Source organism: Eschrichtius robustus, chromosome 10, assembly GCF_028021215.1.
Source record: "Eschrichtius robustus isolate mEscRob2 chromosome 10, mEscRob2.pri, whole genome shotgun sequence".
In the NCBI taxonomy this organism is placed as follows: domain Eukaryota; kingdom Metazoa; phylum Chordata; class Mammalia; order Artiodactyla; family Eschrichtiidae; genus Eschrichtius; species Eschrichtius robustus.
Genome location: NC_090833.1, coordinates 25,666,225 through 25,677,427, shown reverse-complemented (window position 1 = coordinate 25,677,427; position 11,203 = coordinate 25,666,225). Strand labels below are relative to the sequence as shown.

Here is an 11,203-nt window from a genome sequence, read left to right as displayed (position 1 = left end):
TTTACAGGTTAAGTGGACCCAGAATACATGTCACCCAAGGCAGCCTGAGGCAGCCAAGAGAGCCTGCATCATGTTTAAGGGGAGCCAAAGCTGTGACTCTGGGAAGACTAAGCTGAGTATCAAGATCAAGTGTAAATGTCAACTTTCAAATGTGAGTAAGCATCTAGTGGCAGAAAGGGGAGAAGTGGGAGGGTGGAGCATAGTGCCAGGATGAGTGAGGCCAAGGGGTCCGGAACCAAGGAGGTGACCAAGAGGAAAGTGCTGAGGCTCCTGATGGGTGGCATGTGGTACCTGATGGATGGCATAGAAAGCTAAAAGCGGGTTTGTTGCTCAATCATCTTGCAAATATTTCCAGATTTTTATTTGCTTCCGCAGTTATTTCTTGATGAAACTAGTGGTCAGCAGATCTATTACAAATTGGTCCCTAGGTACATTCCAGAGCCATTAATTTAAACTGTCAATTTGAATATTATAGTTTTAATTTTTAATTTTTTCTAGTAAGCAGTAGAATGACTTTTTTGTTTGTTTGATTTTTAAACCAGAACATTTATTGCATGACTAATCATTAAGACGAACTGGATGCTGCAACAGCTGCCCCCTTGGGTTTAGGTGTGGTTCCTTCACAGAATCCATGCCTGAATGTGCGGTATACAATTTTTAGGTGTCTCATTCGACCAGTCCCGGTGGTATTTCGTCTTTTAGCTTTAACACTCCAGTTATGCTCTCTCTTTCGCTTGGCAGTGTAGCCACATTTGCCACAGGTCGACTTCTGAAGGTGGTAGGCCTTAGAGCCACAGCGGCGGCACAACGTGTACGTCTTATTCCGACGCTTTCCAAACGATGACGTTCCCTTCATCATCTCACTTCTGCTGCTGAGACCAAAGATAGAATGACTTTTTAAAAGAGAAATTTTATCTGGAACCCAACATAGAACTCAAGAGGACATCGTGTAAACCTTCAACAATTAGTGGAGAATACTTCACTGTAGAACTCCTGGAGATCTCAGAGCAATCCTAGAACTCTGCAGAGCTCAGATAGAAAACCACAGGCTTAGAGATCAAGGTCAGTTCTCACACATCCTTGAAAGCTTGAATTTAAGAAACAAGTGCCTGGAAGTACGATGTTGCCTTCCTTCTTGCAAATGCATCAAAACTTGAAGGATTTTTTAAAAAGCATTTATCCCATTGCTGAATGGGAATCAAGGCAGTTCTGGGTTATTGCTTCAGAAAGAAATGGGAAATTTGGGTTCTGTGTTTCCATTTTTAGTCTTTTCACATCACTCCATACCCTTACCACAAAGTGCAGTATGCACTCCCTGTACAGTAATGCGTGAGACATGAGAATGGATCACCATGCAGACCACGAACTTCATTGTCCATTGTGTTGTGAGCACACCTGATAGGGTGGGAAAATTCATTTATTTGCAGAATGACTTACTTTGTGAAGGATGCTCACAGAAGGGACCAGAAAAGTGAGCCAACAGAAGGAGAGGACCCACCCAACTAGTTAGAGAACTCCAAGAAGTCTCTTTAGAGTGTTGAGGCAGCAGCAACACTTGGAACCTATGGGTTGCATCCATCAGCTTGCCCAGAGACTTGAAAGTAAGAGAAAAGAGAAAGATCACATAGTTTATTCTGAAGGAGCCATACAGAATCCTGTTTCTCCTGTTCTACTGCTAAAGGCTTTCCTGGATATGGAGAAAACCTAGTGATATTATTTCCAGGCTATGAAATAAGTAGACACTGGACAAAGATCTTTCTTTCTGACTTTTAAAGTGAAGTAGAGAGAGCATAGGTTTTGGACTCAGGATCCGTGTTTTCCAGGTTTCAATTCCAGTATAGAGCCTTCTTTGCTATGTGACCTTGAGTTTGTAACATGGGTTTCCTGTGCCTCAGTTTCCTCCTATGTACAGTGAAAATGAGGGTTCCTTTAGCCATCAAAAATATGAAATGAATGAGACATAGTTTCTATTATCAAAGACCTCCCAATTTGTCAGTGAAATACATTTCACAAGAAGTACTCTTTCTCTCCAGTTGTGGGATAGGAGACTTCAAACAGGTGATGAGACTTAACTTGAATTTGGGGGGGATGAGTGCCAGTGTGCTAAATAAATGAAGGGAAGGAACATTTGGGGGCAGAAGGGACAGCAACTTTAAAGCACAGAGATGGAAAAAATTCACAATATACTCTAGGATCTGTAGCAGTTGGAAAATGTTGAAGCATGGGTAATGTGATAAATAGGAGAAGAAGAAGGAGAAGGAGGAGGAGAAGGAGAAGGAGAAGGAGGAGGAGGAGAAGGAGAAAGAGAAGGAGAAGGAGAAGGAGGAGAAGAAGAAGAAGAAGAAGAAGAAGAAGAAAGAGAAGAAGAAGAAGAAGAGGAAGAAGAAGAAGGAGAAGGAGAAGAAGAAGAAGAGGAAGAAGAGACCAGATCACAGAGGACATAATAGCCTTATTAAGGGTCTTAGACTTTATCTTGACAGCATCTGGAGATCAATGAAAGATTTTCAACAGAGGAATGACACGTGCCCTTAGGTTTGTTAGACCACTTTGGCCACAATATAGGACAAGAGCTGGCGAATTATGGCTCATGAGCCAAATCCATGCAGCTCGTGTTTTTCTAAATAAAATTTTATTGGAACAGAGTCATACCCATCCATTTATGCATTGTCTGCCGCTGCTTTTGCATACAATGGTGGAATTCCTTAGTTGTGATAGAGATCCTATGGCCACAAAGCCTAAGATATTTACTATCTGTTCCTTTACAGAAAAAGTTTGTCAACCATGATGCAGAGGATGGATTAAAGGAAGGCAAAGGCTGGTGAGAAGGAGTTTTGTTAGGAAGCCCTGCCAAGACTATAAAAGACATGGCCTGAGCCTGAACCAGGCAGGAGCAGTGGAGCTGGAGAGAAGGCGAAGGTGTCAAAGGAGGTGAAATCAACAAGACTTGGTGACTCATTAGATGTGGAGGTGGAACTGTAAGAGGATTCCAAAACAACTCCCAGTTTCTAGCTTGGGCAACTGGATGGGTGGTGGTGCCAGTTGCTAAGATTGGGTTACCAGGAGGTAGAGCACTTTTGGGGGTAAAAAGGATGGTTCCAATTTAGACACGTAGCACTGTGACATCCCAGCAGAGGTGGTAGCTAGAAATGTGGGTCAGGAGCTCAAAAGAGTGATCTGCTCCAGACATACAGATTTGGGATTTGTCAGTATATGGATGCACAGATTACCCAGGTATGTAGAGTGGGAAGAGAGGAGATGACCAACAGTGGTACCCGCAGAAACATCAGTGTTTCAGAAAGGACATAGGAAGAGGTACTTGGAAAGGAAATGGTGAAAGAGGTCCCAGAGGGGATGAGGAAAACTAAGAGAGTATTTGCTGAACAAAGTAAGCCAGACAAAGTGAAACTAACTACCAATGTTCCATAAAGAGAATGGGGGTGGGTCATCGGGGGCAGGAGGGAGAAAGGATGAAAATAAGAGGGATGCAAGGCAGCAGGAGATGAGTGAAGCTGGGAGGAAATAGCCTCCATTTTCTGCACACTTGTTATGTGCCAGAGAACATCCAAAGTGCTTGAGTTCATTTCATCTGTACAACAGCCTGTCAAGGTAGGAATAGTGATTCCTGTTTTACACATGAGGAAACTGAGGCATAGATACTTAGCAACTCACTGGAGGTTATACTGCTGGCAAATGGTGTACTGGGGATTCCAACTCCCAAATCAATGCCCTTGAACCCTACGTCAAGTGACACACCTCTATTCCACCTCCCTAACTCCTTACAAGTACCATTTGTCACCAAAGACCAGCTCCAATGTTATGTCTTCTGGAATGACTTCCCACTCAACTGTCCCCTTCCCGTGCTGGGTCAGCATGGTGGGGTCCTGAGGCAGAATTGTATTAGGTCAAGCGCATAGAGTTGGGTGCCTGACTGCTTGGGTTCAAATCCCGGCCCCAGCGCTTATAAGCTATGCAAACTCCTCCCACAACCTCCTTGTGCCTCCTTGTGCGCCGATAAAATAGGGTTGACAAGAGTCCCAACCATGTAGGTATGGATTCATGTAAAACTTAGAACAGGACCTAGTGCATAGTGAACATTTAAAAAAATTTTTTTACTGTAGTATAGTTGCTTTACAATGTTGTGTTAGTTTCTGCTGTACAGCAAAGTGAATCAGTTATACGTATACACATATCCACTCTTTTTTAGATTTCCTTCCCATTTGGGTCACCACAGATCACTGAGTTGGGTTCCCTCTGCTGAACAGAAGGTTCTCATTAGTTATCTATCTATTTTATACATAGTAGTGTATATATGTCAATCCCAATCTCCCAATATGTCCCACCCCCCCTTGGTAACCACAAGTTTGTTCTCTACATCTGTGACTCTATTTCTGCTTTGCCAATAAGTTCATCTGTACCATTTTTCTAGATTCCACATATAAGTGATATTATATGATATTTGTTTTTCTCTTTCTGACTTACTTCACTCTGTATGACAATCTCTAAGTCCATCGAGCGTAGTGAACATTTAATAATTACAAACTCTCCAATGGCGCACAGGACGTGCTGGGTGCTGCTGTAAGTACTATATATAGATTTACATTTAATCCTCACAACACACTTCCAAGGAAAGAACTGGTTTTATTTCCATTTTACAGACAAGGAACTGAGGCAGAAAGAGTTTAAATAACTCGGTGATGGTCACACGGCTCAAACAAGGGTTTGGTAGTATCGATGGTCTTCTTATTCCAGTCCTGGTCCCAGCAGGGTTGTTGTTTCTTTCTCCTGCTCATTCTCAGCCCCAGTCCTCACCCTGTGCTGTGGTTCATCATGCATCTGTTGGTCTGTCCACAGATCTGAGCAGGGATATGCCTTATTCCCCTTGGTAACCCCAGCAACAAGGAATGATGCTTGACACTCGGTAGATACTCAACAAATATTTCCTGAATAAACCAATGATTGGACAAACCCCTCTTGAAGGTCTTAAGCTGAATCCATTTGGTCTTCACAACTGATCAGCATGGTGGGTGCATTGAATCTTACACCAGGACACCCACTCAACTCTTGGAGTGACCCCTCAGCTGGCATCTGGCATTAATATGTTTGCTTCTGGCCTAAAATGATTACCACTGTTTAACCCAGGGCAGTAAAACCCCTTGGAAGGGCTGGGATGGGCAGCCAGACCTCGGGTCCCCTGGAAGACTGACCTCACCGACTCTGAGAACCTCTCAGAAGCTTCCAGAATGCACCTACAAGCAGCACAAGAAGCCAGACCTGCTGCTTTCATGCACACTGGCTTTGGGGCCAAGTATCCTGTCCCTAGCTTCCCATCCGCTCATCTTCACTCCCAAATGGCTTTCAGCTCCCTGGAAGCCCGTCCTCCTTCCTCCCTGTAGGGATGACTTGCTCCCCCTGGGGCTCTCGGGCAGAGGCTCTCAGCCTCTCACAGGAGGGGACGCAAACGTGCTCTTGTGGTGGCTCTGCCTTCGTGACCCTCCCAGGGGAGCACTCGGCCTCCCCACTGTGTTGATTTTCATGAGGACGTTCTACCCTGATGGTTAAGGCGAAGTTAGGTGACCCTGAAGCCAGGTGGCTGCTTCTCACTTCCTGATGGCGGGGGATTTCTAACTCTACTTCGCACTGGTGAAAACACTCGAGTTTTGCTAGAAGGGACCTGGGAGTGACGGGTAGACTCCCAATGAGGGGACAAGGGGCCAGGGTGGGAGAGGAAAGCCCCCTGCAATTGATCCCTTGGGTTCTAAAGCTGACAGGTACCTTGAGGATCTTGTTCTGGTCCTTCTGTAGAAAGCTTTTCCCTGATAGGCAGGCCACGACTGGCTGTGTGACCTTGTGCAAATCCCTTAAACGTCTCTGAGATTTCACCATCTAAAAAATGGCTTTCTTAGTGGGGATGGTACAATGAGCAGAAATGTATGTAAATGTGTATGGTTAAGATTTTTGTTTTTTAAACTTTAGGCCTCCAATTGTAAACATGCTAGTTATTGGGAGTATTAGCATAGAACGTTTGCTCTCTCTTTATATATATACGTGTGTGTGTGTGTGTGTGTGTGTGTGTGTGTGTGATGCATTTGTTGAATGAATGAACATTCTTGTGCCTCAGTTTCTTCTTTTGTGAAATGAGACAAGGCTGGTACCTACCTTGCAGTGCTGCTGTGAGTTTTAAATGTCTTTCTGCCTGCACAGCTTTTAGAGAAATTCCTGGTATGGAGTAAGCACTCAATAATTATTATTGATGTCAGGGAATTTTCTTTCATTTATTTATCGAGCATGGTGGATGCTCGATAAAAACGTGTAATGAATGTGAGAGAATTTAAAAACGAAACAGCAACGATCAAAAAATACCTCAGTATGCTATGGGCAATGCCCTCCTTTTTGTTAGCAGAGCTCAGACTTGGGTCCCAGCAACAACAAGGCTGTGATAGATGAGTTCTCAGGGAATGTCTGGGTAGATTCCTTGTGGTCCCAAGTGCCCTGTGCCCCCAAACATCTCGGCCTCCTGTCTCTTAAGGATACTAATGGTCTGGAGCCGGCGAATGCAGACTTACACGGAGGGGTACCAGCTCCCAGCTGAACCAGAGATGTACAGAATTTGGCAAGTGCTAAGGGGAGTCTCATTACAGCAGTGGCTGCTGTCCAGATAAAAGCTACCTGTCACGACTGGACTCTTTCTGATCCTCCAGATGGCCTGGGCAACGCTCCAGATTGAGGAGCTCTGAGGAAGGTGGTGGAGTCTCCGTGGTTCTGCGTCTATAGCTCCAAGCCCCGGGTCTCAGCTGTGTGTGCTGAGGGCTTTTGTGGCCCAACCCTCTCTGTTCATTCTGTTGGCTTCTAGGGGCAACCTCCGTGATCCCCGCCTCGCTGGATGATGAATCATGTCCATGACAATCAGTCATTTGGGGAAAGTGGTTGTGCTCGAGTGCAGATTCCTTAGGCTAATAATCATGTCCGGCAGCTCCTGGATTCCAGTTGTTTCTCACCCAGACAGCCAGAAGGCAGAAGTGTCTATACCCCATGCTTTTACTGACAGGTGTGAAGATAAGAGCGTGGCCTTTGGAATTATACTGACCTGGGTTTGAATTCCACCACTGACGGGTTGTGGCTTTGTGCAAATCTTTCATCTCTTAAAATCTTGATTTTCTCCATCTGCAAGATGAGGATAATATTTCCCTGGTGGTTCCAGGTAAAGTTGAAAGTAATTCATACAGGGATTCCTAGCATAGAGCCTGGTGCATGGGTGAAGCATGATAGAAGGCAGCACTATGATTGATGCAAGCAAGCAAAAAGATTTAGAGGAAGGGCAGCAAACTTTGTCTGTAAAGGGCCAGACAGTAAATATTTGAGGGTCTATGGGACCAGACAGTCACTGTGGCAACTACTCAACTCTGCCACGTGAAAGTGGCCACAGGCCATTCTTAAATCAATGAGCAGAGCTGTGTTCTAATAAAACTTTATTTATAAAAACGTGCTGCTGGGGGCTTCCCTGGTGGCACAGTGGTTAAGGATCCACCTGCCAATGCAGGGGACATGGGTTCGAGCCCTGGCCCGGGAAGATCCCACATGCTGCGGAGCAACTAAGCCTGTGCGCCACAACTACTGAGCCTGCACTCTAGAGCCCACGTGCCACAACTACTGAGCCTGCGTTCCACAACTACTGAAGCCCACACACCTAGAGCCTGTGCTACGCAACAAGAGAAGCCACTGCAATGAGAAGCGTGTGCACTGCAACAAAGAACAGCCCCCTCTCGCCAAAACCAGAGAAAGCCCACGCACAGCAACAAAGACCCAACGCAGCCAAAAATAAAATAAAAAATAAATTAATTAAGGAAAAAAACCAAACAAACAGGCTCCTGGTAGGATTTGGCTCCTGGGTTGTAGTTTTCCCGCACAAGGAGACTGAGTCCTATAATATCTATACGTTCTAGTCACTAATAATATTTAATCTGTTTTACCTTTATGGTGGGTATTTAATTCTTCCTTGTGCAATAGAGAGACTCAGCTTGGAAGCCTAAATTTTCTTTGTCCCTGTACTCAGGTATGATTGGGCATATTCTCAGAGTTCATTTTGCATATGGAACCAAGGTTCTATCTCAAGGGAACAGAAAATGGAAGTGTACTAACTTGGTTCAAGGATGTTGGTTCAGTGTAGCAAGGAAAAGTGGTTTTGAGTATATTTGTTTCTAGTAGGCAGGGGATGTATCTGGCTCATCTATAGGGCCTGGTACAGAGTAGTCAGTCTTTGGTGAGTTAATTCAATAAACAGATCCTAAATAATTTCCTTCAGTCCTCTTCACACAGTTGTATGTCCCTGACAGTTTGGGGCTCCTGCTAATTGGATGGAAATCTTCCATCTGAGATTCATAACAAATGTTCATGACCAAGTTAGGTAGCCATTTAGGGTTATTTGTCTAATGTGCTCCCAATGCTTCATGAGGCTAGTGTCCCCACAGTAGCAGAGGGCGGTGTTCCTTGAACATCATAGCAGATAATTTCCAAATACAGCCACACCAATGTATCAATATATATGCCATCCCACATGTTCTTATTACAATGTGATATGAACACTTTTCCTTCAAAATGTGGGTTTTATGTTCCCTCCCCTTGGACCTGGATGGACCTTTGTAACTGCCTCGATCAACAGAATGTGGCAGAAGTGAGGGTGCACGACCCCCAAGGCGAGGTCTAAAAGTCAATATGGTTTCACCTGCTTTTTCTCACTCTTAGGACACTTGTCCTTGAAATCCATACACCCTGTTGTAAGGAAGCTCAGGCCACACGGAGAAGCTACATGGAAGTGTTTTGGCTGACACTTAGCTAAGCCCCAGCTGACAGTCAGTGTCAACATGTGAGTAAATGAGGGTTCAGATAGTTCTGGCCCCTGGCCTTTGAATCTTCCACTTGAGGCCTCAGGCATCATGAGGGAGGAATTAGTGTCCAAATGCCCTATCCAGAGAGAGATCACAAGTGTTGACTGATTTTTTAAGCCACTAAGTTTGGGGTAATTTGCTATGCAGCATTAGGGAACTAATGTAAAGATATTGCAATCCTTTACTGTCCTGATGGTCCTATTATGTCACAGAGGACTTGAGAGCACAGTAATGCTGGGAAAAGGCAGCAGGCACCATGGGGTCATCACTCATTCATTCAGTACCTGCTCTGTACCAGGCTCTGTGTAAGATTCTGGGGAAACATAGATGTAGATGCTGCTTCAGCTTCTACACTCAAAGAGGTCATAACACACAGGAGAAGATAGACTCTAACCAAATAACTAAATTTACAAACTGATAAGGGCTTAAAGGAGACTGTAGGAAGTGAGGCAGGAAAACAATGAAGGGAACAATTATTTATACCTGGAGGAGTGTGGAAAAGCTCTACATAGAAAGTGTCACTCAGTTGGGGTCTGTAGGAAGAAGAGGAGTTCACTATGTAGCCAGGCAGGGAGGTGGAATTCTAGGCAGAGGGAACTGTGTGCATAAAAGTCAGCAGGTGGGAAGGAGTCTGGAGGGTTGGGGGAAATCAGGTGGCTGGCAAGTGGAATTGGAAGGAGGGCTGTCAAGAAAAGAAACAGGGAAGGTAGGACGGAGTCCTACTATGATGAGCTTTCCGTGGTTGTTCTGAGAACATTAACATTTATTCTACAAGCAATAAGGAGCCACTAGAATATTTTAGATGGGTCATTTTCCAGCAGCGTGGAGGGAGGAGAATTCAAAGCCAAGGAACGCAGCTGGGAGGCTGTTATCTCCTAAAACACCCTGGAGGGAGGGCTGAGCTGAGGCAGTGTCTGCAGTGGAGAGGAGAAGACGGGTGTATGAGATAGTTTAGAGCTGACTCTAACATGGGTCGAGCCCGGGTGTTGGGGCATTCCCAGTGCCTGGCCCGGTCACAGGGCAGAGACAGGGAGCAGGGTGTGGGGAAGACCGTGAGCTCACCTGCGGACCTGTTAGGTTTGAGCCTTGCCATTGGAAACATCCAGTAAGCAGTCCCTGCGGGATCGCAGGCTCCAAGGAGAGATCTGAGCTAGAGATAGAGCATTGGCAGCTGTCGGCTTCGAGGTATAATCGAAGCCCCGTAGGAGTGGATGAGGTTATTGAGAACAGCGTTTCTCAACCTTAAACAAAGGGAATGTAGTGTCTTGGTAAACATACACCCCCTACCCCCCAAAAAACCTAGAAAAACAAACCGATAGAACCCCGTGGGTACAGCTAAGAATCCCTGCATCGTGGTTCATCACCAAGGAGATTTTGCTGAGCTTAACCTTCAGAGATTTGTATTAAAAAATAGACATCTCAAAACAGGTAGATACAAAGAACAGAGTAGTGGTTACCAGAGGGGAAGGGGTGGGGGGTTGAAATGGGTAAAGGGGGTCAACTGTATGGTGAGGGGTGGAGACTACGCTTCTTGGTGGTGAGCACTCTTTCTGGTACACAAAAGTCGAAATACAATACTGTACACGTGAAACTTACATAGTGTTATGTAAACCCATGCATTAAAAAAAAAAAAGCTCAGACATCTCTTTCCTTTATTAAATATTAAGTTACACTATTAAATATGCTTTTTCAAAATTTATTTACCCTATCTTAGCGATTCTGATATGGCGGGCATTTTGCTCTCCCCTCTCCTCCCCAGGCCTGGGTTGCACCAACTTTTAAAGGGAGAACTGGGAAAGAGGAGACTGAAAGGAAAACACGAGGGGGGGCGGGGCGGGCGAGGCGCCGGGGTGGGGTGGGAGGGGAAAGGAAGGGGGCGGGGCTAAAGAGGCGCGCGGGGGAGGGGCAGAGGACAGGGGGAGTCAGGCAGGAGGAGTTTTCTGGGGGCGGCCACCTGTGCCAGGTACTGTGGAGAGGACCTCGGCGAGGGGTTTGGTCCCGGGGCTGGGCGGGCTCTGGGTGCGCGCGGCCCTCAGACTGGATGGCAAGGCCGGCACTTGGAGGGATGGAGGTCGGGTCACCTCCTCTCCGCAAGGGGACCTCGACTGCACTATTTGATGCTGTCACACAACAGCTATTTCACAATTTGCGTAGCTGATTTCACGCCCTTGCGACAGTTCTGCCGCATTCCTGGCAGTTAAAATTGTTCTGTCTTTGGGCAGTCGGGGAGGTAGGTGCCCCAGTACGGCGCCACTTAGCCAGAGCAGTTTTAGAAGTTCGGATTGCAGAGGGCTGCTGGGCCAGAGGGAGATGCGAGAGTA

General features: G+C 45.8%; 1 pseudogene; it reads right to left on the bottom strand.

Annotated features, from left to right (window-relative positions):
• Window positions 1-565: 565 nt before the first annotated feature.
• On the bottom strand, window positions 566-859 carry LOC137770586 (large ribosomal subunit protein eL37 pseudogene; annotated as a pseudogene).
• Between the last annotated feature and the right edge of the window lie 10,344 nt (window positions 860-11,203).